The sequence below is a fragment of the Leucoraja erinacea genome, chromosome 3, assembly GCF_028641065.1.
Source record: "Leucoraja erinacea ecotype New England chromosome 3, Leri_hhj_1, whole genome shotgun sequence".
NCBI lineage: Eukaryota > Metazoa > Chordata > Chondrichthyes > Rajiformes > Rajidae > Leucoraja > Leucoraja erinaceus.
In genome coordinates this window covers 112,483,251-112,494,627 of record NC_073379.1, presented here as the reverse complement: position 1 = coordinate 112,494,627, position 11,377 = coordinate 112,483,251, and positions in this window count along the sequence as shown.

Here is an 11,377-nt window from a genome sequence, read left to right as displayed (position 1 = left end):
ATGTTCCCGGACAAGATGCTTTCCACAGCCGCTGCGTAGAAGCACTGGAGGATTCTCGGAGACACTCAGAATTTCCTCAATTGCCTGAGCTGGTAAAGGCGCTGCCTTGCCTTACTCACGAGTGCTGTGGCGTGTGATGCCCATGTCATATCCTCAGAGATGTGGACTCCCAGATATTTAAAACAGTTCACCCCATCCACAGGATCCCCATTTATCCTCAATGGAGTGTACGTCCTCGGATGATGTGCCCTCCTAAAGTCCATGATCAGCTCCTTCGTTTTTTTGATGTTCAAGAGGAGGCTGTTATCCTGGCACCAGAGTGCTAGACCAGCCACCTCCTCCCGGTAGGCCTTCTCATTGTTGTATCTATCAATCTCTGTCCTAAATAGACCACATGTGACCTTTCAAAATCCTCTTAGATAGGGAATCCTTTAGATTCACTACCATCTGAATTACAAAAACTTATCTCACCTTTGTTCTGAAGGGTGAATTATTAATCTTAGACTATGATTCCTGGTTCTAGATGTGCAATTTGGGTAAAATCAACCTTAGATTCCACAGTGCTGAAAGTACAAGAATTCTGTGATCCAATGACTGGAATCTCAGAGTATAGAAGGTTGACGTACACAGTAAATAATCCAAGCTTAACAGCGAGTTCAATTTCAACTGAAAGATTTTATTTAATTTGGAAATAAACTCTGTAATGTGGTCTGCTTATTTACATATTATGTGGTATAGCATGCCACTGTTGGTGGCACCAACTATAAAAATAATCAGTAACAGATTAAACGGGTGCATGGTTCCTTGGAGGTCAAGTTGCAGGTAGATAAGGTGGTCAAAAGAACTTTGGGCACATTGGCCTTCATCAGTCAGAGTATTGAGTATAGAGGTTGGGAGGTCATGTTGCAGTTGTATAAGACGTTGGTGAGACCGCATTTAGAATATTGTGTTCAGTTCTGGGCACCATGTTATCGGAAAGATATTGTCAAGCTGGAAAGGGTTCAGAAAAGATTTATGAGGATGTTGCCAGGACTAGAGGGTGTGAGCTATAGGGGGAGGTTGATTGAGTTGGCTGGGTCTCTATTCCTCGGAGAGCTGGTAGATGAGGGAGATCTTATAGAGGTGTACAAAATCATGAGAGGAATAAATTGGGTAGATACACATAGTTTCTTGCCCAGAGTAAGGGACTCAAGGACCAGAGGACATAGGTTCAAGGTGAAGGAGAAATGATTTAATAGGAATCCGAGGGGTAACATTTTCACACAAAGGGTGGTGGGTGTATGGAACAAGCTGCCAGAGGAGGTAGTTGAGGCTGGGACTATCCCATCGTTTACGAAACAGTTAGACAGGTACATGGATAGTATAGTATAGTATTGTATATCTTTATTGTCATTTTCCTGTACTCACATACCCAGAGGAAACAAAAAAACGTTGCTCAACCAGTGTCCATTCAGTGTGCAGTAAGAAATAAATAGAAATAAAAATACATGTATTATGAACAAATTTAACACTCTACTAAACATTCAACAGGCGTTCCGATCGGCAGCGGCACAACAGTGGCTCTGCTGCAGTGTGGGGGTTTGTGCGCGATACTTGGCAGGGGGCAAAGTCTGTTTATCAGTCTTATAGCCTGCGGGAAGAAGCTGAGGAGCATCCTGCTGGTTTTGCAGCTAATGCTCCTGTACCTCTTCCCAGATGGCAGGATGGAGAATATGTGATGCGATGGATGGTAGGGGTCTTTGATGATGGAGATGGCTCTGTTGAGACATCTCTTCCTGTATATGTCCAGCAGGAAAGGGAGTGGAGCACCAATAATCCTGCTGGCAGTCTTCACTATCCTGTCTAGTTGGTGCCGTTCGTACGCCTTGCAGCTCCCGAACCAGGAAGTGATGCCGTAGGTTAATGTGCTCTCGATTGTCCCCCTATAAAAAGTCCGTAGGTGTGTAGTGGGGAGACCTGCTTTACGTAGTCTTCGGAGAGGGTGTAGTCGCTGCTGGGCTCTCTTGACCAGTGCTGTGGTGTTGGCCGTGGACGTCAGGTCATCAGACAGATGTAGTCCTAGGAACTTCATGCTGCTGACCCTTTCCACATCAGCTCCGTCGATGTGCAGAGGTGTATGGTGTTGTTTCCCCGCCCTCCTGAAGTCAACCACCATCTCCTTAGTTTTTCCCACGTTGAGAATGAGGTTGTGGGATTTGCACCATCCTGTGAGCAGCTCCACCTCCATCCTGTACGCCGACTCATCATTGTCACTGATGAGACCCACTACTGTTGTGTCATCAGCGAACTTGTTGATGAAGTTGATGAAGCTGCTCTAGATGTCAGCAGATCTATATCGGTGAGACCAAGCGGAGGTTGGGCGATCGTTTCGCCGAACACCTCCGCTCGGTCCGCAATAACCAAGCTGACCTCCCGGTGGCTCAGCACTTCAACTCCCCCTCCCACTCCGTCTCCGACCTCTCTGTCCTGGGTCTTCTCCATGGCCACAGCGAGCAGCACCGGAAATTGGAGGAACAGCACCTCATATTCCGTTTGGGGAGTCTGCATCCTGGGGGCATGAACATCGAATTCTCCCAATTTTGTTAGTCCTTGCTGTCTCCTCCCCTTCCTCAGCCCCCCTGCTGTCTCCTCCCATCCCCCAGCCTTTGGGCTCCTCCTCCTTTTCCCTTTCTTGTCCCCGCCCCGATCAGTCTGAAGAAGGGTTTCGGCCCGAAACGTTGCCTATTTCCTTCGCTCCATAGATGCTGCTGCACCCGCTGAGTTTCTCCAGCTTTTTTGTGTAACCTTCGATTCTCCAGCATCTGCAGTTCCCTCTTAAACATTGTTGATGAAGTTGTTGTTGAGTCTAGCAGTACAGTCGTGTGTCAGCAGACTAAACAGCAGGGGGCTTAGGACACAGCCTTGGGGTGAGCCAGTGCTCACGGCCATGGTTTTTGATGTCCTACTGCCCACCCTGACTGTCTGCTGCCGTTGCGACAGAAAGTTCAGGACCCAGTTACATGTGCCAGCATCAACCCCCAATAGCTCCCAATAGATAGGACAGGTTTGGAGGGATATGGACCAAGCACAGGCAGGTGTGACTAGTGTAGCTGGGACATTGTTGGCCGGTATGGGCAAGTTGGGCTGAAGGGCCTGTTTCCACACTGTATCACTCTATGAGTTTTTACAAGAACAAGATTAGAGATGTTACAATAGATATGAAACATCATCAGAGTTACTGCCTGTTGAATGCTCCAGTCTCTCTTCCATCAAATGCTTACTCGATTGGCTCTGTATTCACATGTATAGTCACATTCACCTTTACAGTCACATATTCAGTAAAGCTCTGATAATCTGCCATTCAATTGTTCACAAAACCCAATGGTTTTGTATCTGGCCTTTTGCCACATTCCCTTTAAACTCCCCAAAGCCTATTTTCCTATCTTCCCTTTAAAAACACTGGGGCCCCATGAAGCCCAGAAGGCACATCAACATCTACTTTCTCAGGAGAGAGAGGATATTCAGCATGTCTTATAGGGTGGGAAAAGGCCCTTTGGCTCAACTTGCACACATCGACCAACTGGTCCTATCCATGTACCTGTCTAAATGTTGCTTAAACATTGTGACAATACCTGCCTCCTCTAGCAGCTCGTTCCGTACACCCACCACCTTTTGTGTGGAAAAAGTTACCCCTCAGGTTCATATTAAATCTTAAACCTGTGTCCTGTAGTTCTCGATTCTCCTAGTTTGGGCACGAGATTCTATGGAACTACCCAATCTATTTCAATGACCCTTAGAAACATTGACAGATACACCAGAGAAAGCGTACTGTTGTGCGGCATCACAGCTTGGTTTGGCAACAATTGTGCCCAAGACGGCAGGAAATTGTAGTGTTGTTGTGGTAGCCCAGTCTATCACACAAACCAGACTTCCCACCATTGATTCTACCCACACTTCACACTGCCTCAGAAAAGCAGACAACGTAATCAAAGACTTATCCCACCACAGTTATTCCTGCTTCTCCCTGCTCCCGTCTGGCAGAAGATACAGGTGCTTGAAAGAGCACACCACCACACTCAAGTACCACATCTTCCCCTCTATTATCAGGCTTCTGAACAGGCCTTCCATTAGCTAGGGTACTGTCCCATTCACCTCTACATTTTCATGGACAGTGGACTTTGTGTATGGAACTGGTGCACAACAATGCTTGGAACCATATTCTGCATTCTGTGTCTTCCCCTTTGCTCTATCTAGGTGTACTTGAGTTTGGCTTGATTGTATTTTTGTATTACAATATCTTCTTCTTGCGAATGAAACATAAACCAAAGGAATAGTTAGATGTCAAGCCTGCTCGGGTGTTGAGCAGCCAGGTTGTTATCTGTGTGTCAATGTCTGCCAGGCCCTGAGCTCCATTTGGTGGGTGGTAGAATTGCAGGCACCCAGGGATGACATGGTTGGCTTACAATATCTGATTTGATTGGATAGAAAACCAAATGTTTTCACTGTAACTCATACGTGTAACAATAATAAATAATAACAATAATAAACCCAAACCTAAACTTAAAACATCCAGCAGTTATGGTTGGTCTGCAATAATCTGTGATTCTGGCAGAAATGTGTTTATAAGATTAGATTAGACTAGATTCAACTTTATTGTCATTGCACAAATACAAGTACAGGTACAACAAAATGCAGTTTAGCATCTAACTTGAGTGCAAAGTATTCAAATGCTGATTAAAACAATACATACAAATTAGGATATATTGATCTATGTACATATATACAGATAAAAGATACCAATACCAATGCAAGTCAGACAACAAAGGCTGCACGATGACGTTGATGCTATCTTTTAGTCTCGTGAATATGTGTGTGAGTATGCGCAGTGTACTTAAAATAGAGGATATATTGATCTAAGTACATCTGCATATACATATATACAGATAAAAGATTGACATGTGCTATATTCTGGTGAATAGAGCTTGACTATAAATTATATAAACTATAAATAATACCTGATGAGAAGGGGGGGGGGGGCTAGCGCCAGGCCTGTGAGTTCAGCAGGGTAATGGTGTTTTGGAAGAAGCTGTTATGAATGCTTAGCATTAATGTATGGAAGTGAAAGTAAGCATGCCGGTACAGCAGGCAGTGAAGATGGCTAACGGCATGTTGGCCTTCAGAGCGAGAGGATGAGTACAGGAGCAAGGAGGTCCCACTGCAGTTGTACAGGGCCCTGGTTAGACCGCACCTGGAGTATTGTGTGCAATTTTGGTGTCTTAATTTGAGGAAAGACATTCTTGCTTTTGAGGGAGTGCAGCGTAGGTTCTCCAGGTTAATTCCTGGGATGGCGGGACTGACATATGATGAAAGAATGGATCGACTGGGCTTATATTGACTGGAATTTAGAAGGATGAGAGGGTATCTTAGGGCTAAAGGAATTAAGGGATATGGGGGGAATAACAAGAACGGGGTACTGATTGTAGATGATCAGCCATGATCATATTGAATGGTGGTGCTGGCTCGAAGGCCCAATTTGCCTACACCTACACCTATTTTTCTGTGTTTCTAAAGAGATTTATATCTCAACACAATCGATCTGTAAGATATGATTATATACCAACATGAGAAACTTCATTTGCATTGCAAAATGCAGCAGAATGATCACATTGAGGAGATGCAGGAAAAATGTTCCCCATGTTGGGGGAGTCCAGAACCAGGGATCACAGTTTAAGAATAAGGGGTAGGCCATTTAGGATTGAGTTGAGGAAAATCCTTTTCAGCCAGAGAGTTGCGAATCTGTGGAATTCTCTGCCACAGAAGGCAGTGGAGGCCAATTCACTGGATGTATTCAAGAGAGTGTTGGATATAGCTCTTGGGGCTAATGGAATCAAGGGATATGCGAAGAAAGCAGGAACGGGATACTGATTCTGGATGATCATATTGAATGGTGGTGCTGGCTCGAAGGGACAAATGGCCTACTCCTGCAACTATTGTCTACAGTATGTTGGTTGATGTTGGGAAGTGCAGCCACTAAACTGAAGCAACTCACTGCCAAAATTGAATGCAATACCACCACTACCAAAAGTAAAGCATTATAAAAGTGTTGTTGATATGTAACATCTGATTTACTCTGGAATTGCGATTCCTCCGTATATTTTGCAGCCTTCTCAATTCTCATTGTACACCAGGTAAGTCACAAATAATTAACATGCTGAAGTTTGCTATGGGAGTTTGTAATCCTCGCAACGTTACAATGAAAGCATAAGGTTTACAATGTATTGATTTTCTTCACAACAATCATCACGTCACATTATCAAATCTTTGATGATGCAAGTTTTTATAAATATAACCCCCCCGCACCTGTGTTCACCCTTTATCGGCCAAGTGCTGTCTTGCTCCTCCTCTTTTCCAGCTTATTTACACCCCCCCCCCCCCCCCCCCCCCCCCCACCCACCTCCTTTCCCCACCCACACTACAATCAGTCTGAAGAAGGGTTCGGACACAACATCACCTATCTATGTTGCTTCAGACCTGCTGAGTTACTCCAGCATTTTGTGTCTTTGGTAGAAACCTGCATCTGCAATTCCTTGTTAATGTCAGTTGATATATTTTTTTGTTAGCAAGGTTTTATGGTGCTTAGCAGAATTAGAGCATTATTGAATATTCTATTAGCAAAATTATTTTATAAAGTCTCTTATTGGTAAAAAGAACTTTCATAATACACTTTGTGATTTTGGTTTAATACTGTACAGTTTAATATTGCTGCAGGTAAGAATTTCATTGTTCTGTTTTCGGTGCTCATGACAATTAAACATTCTTGACTATTTAGCTTCTGATGCAGAACATCAATAACCAAGAGAGCAGGTAGTAGAATGAAATAAATCTTTATTTAATTTAATCTCTTCATAATGAATATTAACTGGACATTTCACCATAAACAATGAAGTTGATACACAGAAAGGCTTCCTTTAGTTGTTATCTGTGGCAATGATGGTTTCTCTGTAAATTTATGTCTATTTTAGTTCATTAATAGAAACTATTTATCTGACCATGACAACGACTCTGCATAAATTTGGGGACAGGAATTCGATATCTGCCACTCATGACTATGAGGAGCCGCTAGACACTGGGAACCACAAGCGAGGGCATGTCTTTGGCTCCTTGGAAGTGAGCAATTAAGGCAGCAAGGTGGTTTTGGTCACAAGGTGCAGGAATGAGCAGATGGAATCTGTGAATGTGTGGTCTAATCAGCTACTGGATGTTCCTTCCACATAGCTATGGATAGCCAGAGGCCTTCCTGCATAATTAAATGAAGAATAGAATAATGATGCCTTCCAGGAAATATCATATTGCAGCTTTGTGTCCCAAGGATAAAAAGTGCAGAAGTAAACTTACTAAGTTACATGAAATATATTATATGATATTTCTGACTTAAAGGCAGTAGGAATATTGTATTCATTAACAATCTTTGTGATTTGAAAATGCCTGTCTATTTTTTTTTAAAGTTTGAAACATAATTAATGCACCTTTTCGTTTGCATGGAAACACAGTTTTTTTTTAATAAAAGAAAGAAAATTGTTTATTTAAAGATTTAGGTCCTTGATCATATGATAAATATTCCTGAGACACACTGGTTCTGTGTGAAGTTCAGTTTTTGAAGGCCAGGCAGCATCCGTGGAGACAGAAAATATATAAGTTCTCAAGTTTATGACCTTGAAAAATGGCTGCAAAAATAGGGTTTAGCAAAGGTCTCAAAGGTCACAAATTAAAACCAAATCTGATCCATATTCAAGCATTTATCATTCTTCCCGACTGGATACAATCCGACTAGATCATCGTAGACACAAAATGCTGGAGTAACTCAGCAAGACAGACAGCATCTTCTGGAGAGAAGGAATGGGTGATGTTTTGGGTCGAGACCCTTCTTCAGTCAGGGGAGTTTAGACGTATCAGTAAGGTGTGAAAATGACAGTTCAAAACAGATGATGATAAGGAAATTTAGAATTTCATTGCTTGCTGAGGATCAGGTGGACAGTTGAACTAGTTGGAGAACTAGGATGGGGAGGGAGAACTTGGTTAGAGAAATCAAGTAACCCTTGCTTTCTCTCCCCATCATAGTTCTCAGACTAGTTCTACTTCCTCCTGATTAAATATTACTGATTGTATGCTGCGTTGTCACCTTCCCCTCAGCTTAGAGAGAGAGAGAGATAGAATTTATTGCCACGCAACCAGGGTCGGTGGAATTTGGGTTGTCAGCAGCAGTACAATAATAAAGAACACACAATACACAATAAAACTGTAACACAAACATCCACCACGGCATTCATCACTGTGGTGGAAGGCAAATTTGGCCAGTCCTCCTCCATTTCCCCCCCGTGGTCAGGACCAGAGAACAGAGTCAGTCCAGGATCGGCTCTTCCTCACCGGAGACCGCGGCTTTAAGATGGTGTAGGCCGCAGGCCGATCGGTCGAGATTTAAAGTCTCTGCCGCAGTCAGAAGCACCGTAGACTGCAGGGCCGGTGGTCGAAGCTCCCCTCCAGGGGTGATGTTAAGTTCACGCCGGCCCCGAAGTTGGCCGCGGGCCGGCAGTGATGACTTCTTCTTCCCCCGGGTCCCCCACGAGGGATCCCGGGCTGTAGACACCACACCAGCTGGAACTCTGCAGACCGTGGCTTCAGGCTGCCGGCTGCTGCGGGCTTACGAAACGGAGCGCTCCCCTCCAGCGAGGGCTCACCCGCTCCACGCCGAGAGTCCACGCTGCGCCCGCCGCTGAAGCCCCGGGTGCGTCTCCGTGGAAAGGCCGCACCGATCCTTGATGTTAGGCCACGGGGGAGGCGACCTGGAAAAAGTCGCCTCTCCATAGAGGAGGCGACCAAAGCGGTTTCCGCCTCACCCCCCCCCCCCACACAAAGAAACATTAAAACAAACTTTAAAACGTACTAAAAATTGAAAAGACTAATGCGCTGCTGACAGGCTGCTGCCTCTATAGGAAGCGCTGCAATGAAACATTAGATAATTCCTTATTATTACCTGCTTTAATCTGGCGTTTTCCTACCCTACCAATATCTCTAGACTCCCTCTCCTGACTCTCAGTATGAAGAAGGGTCTCAACCCAAATCATCACCCATTCCTTCTCTCCAGAGGTGCTGCCTGTCCTGCTGAATGACTCCAGCATTTTGTGCCCATCTTCAATGGAGACATGTTGCCTATCCATCTTCTCTCGAGATGCTGCCTGACTCACAGAGCTACTCCAGCACTGTCTTCTTCTGTCACCAAAAGTATTGGTGAATATTTCTCCTGTACTTTCTGCTAAATTATCCATTATTTTGTAAATAGATGGCCTTCAGACTTCTGGGCCATTTTATAGGTTGTATCTCTGATCACGTACGTGTTCCATTAGCAGCTAAGCACTGGGGAAATGTAGCTCAATGGGACTTCTTCAGAGGCTTGAGTCTGTATTCCAGTCTGACAGGTCACTGTAGTGTTTAAGGACTGCTGATGTGTCATGTTTCAGGTGAACTGTGAAACAGGGGCTTAGCCTGCTATTTCATATGGATATCAAAGTTTTCACCACAATTTAAGGGAATTTTATTAGAAACTCTATCCATTATCCCAAATGCACAGCAGAGCAGCTGGAAGAGCTGCTGCCTCACACGGGCTCAACCCTGACCTTGGGTACAGTGTGGAATTTGCACTGTGATCTTTTGGATTTTCTTTGGGTGCTCCAGTTTCCTCTCCTGTCCCAAAATACTAAGATAGGTGGTGTTGTGGATAATGAAGTAGATTTCCAAAGTCTACAGAGATTTAGGCCATTTGGAAGAATGGGCTGAAAATGGCAGATGGAGTTTAATGCTGATAAGTGTGAGGTGCTACATCTTGGCAGGACAAATCAAAATAGGATGTACATGGTAAATGGTAGCGAATTGATGAATGCAGTTGAACAGAGGGATCTAGGAATAACTGTGCATAGTTCCCTGAAGGTGGAATCTCATGTAGATAGGGTGGTAAAGAAAGCTTTTGGTGTGCTGGCCTTTATAAATCAGAGCATTGAGTATAGAAGTTGGGTGTAATGTTAAAATTGTACAAGGCATTGATGAGACCAAATCTGGAGTATGGTGTACAATTTTGGTCGCCCAATTATAGGATGTCAACAAAATAGAGAGAGTACAGAGGAGATTTACTAGAATGTTGCCTGGGTTTCAGCAACTAAGTTACAGAGAAAGGTTGAATAAGTTAGGTCTTTATTCTTTGGAGCGCAGAAGGTTAAGGGGTGACTTGATAGAGGTCTTTAAAATGATGAGAGGGATAGACAGAGTTGACGTGGATAAGCTTTTCCCATTGACAGTAGGGAAGATTCAAACAAGAGGACATGACTTCAGAATTGAGGGACAGAAGTTTAGGGGTAACATGAGGGGGAACTTCTTTATTCAGAGAGTGGTAGCTGTGTGGAATGAGCTTCCAGTGGAAGTGGTGGAGGCAGGTTTGATTTTATCATTTAAAAATAAATTGGATAGGAAAGGAATGGAGGGTTATGGTCTGAGTGCAGGTAGATGGGACTAGGGGAAAATAAGTGTTCGGCGCGGACTTGTAGGGCTGAGATGGCCTGTTTCCGTGCTGTAATTGTTATATAGTTAAAATTGTTTAGATTGGTAGATTAACTGGCCAGTTTAAGTTGCCACTGGTCTGAAGTCGAGTGGTAGAAACTGAGGGAGTTGGTGAGAGGAAAATGAATTGAAGGAGCATTAGTATATATAAAATATTTGTATAAGTTTGTATTAAAAATTATTATCCCGTCATGAATCACATCACTGCAAATACTATGTTCAACTATATTTATCACATTCCATAATGGATATCAATGTTAATACAATTTTCTTTCCTTTAATATAATTTGTGTATTTGATGAATGAGGAAATCATAGATGCATTGAGCTTGAGCCATTTAATAGATTATTGACAAATCTACCTAAGATTGGAGAAATCAATGTTTATAATTTCCATGGAAGTTGAAGGACAATTAACCTATTTACCTACAAGTAGGTATGTTACAAAACCTACCTGAATCGCCATTGGGAATCTGCCCACAGCCAGGTCCGCGATTTTGGCGCTGTTTGGAGGGGGCGGGTTTAAAACGCGATTTTTACTAGGCTGTACTAATCGCAGATGTTCAGCCTAGTAAATCATTAACGAAAAATCGCTGCAAGACCCGGTCGCAAAAGGTATTATTAGTTTTATAGGCCTCGATAATATAGTTATAATAGTTTAAAATTACTCTCTGATTCCGCAACATCTCGCAGCCCCAGGGTTTTATAAAGCAAACAATTAAAGGTATGTACCTTATTTTTACATTAAATGGGGCATATATATAACCCTATATATCAAGTTATCTATAGCGAGT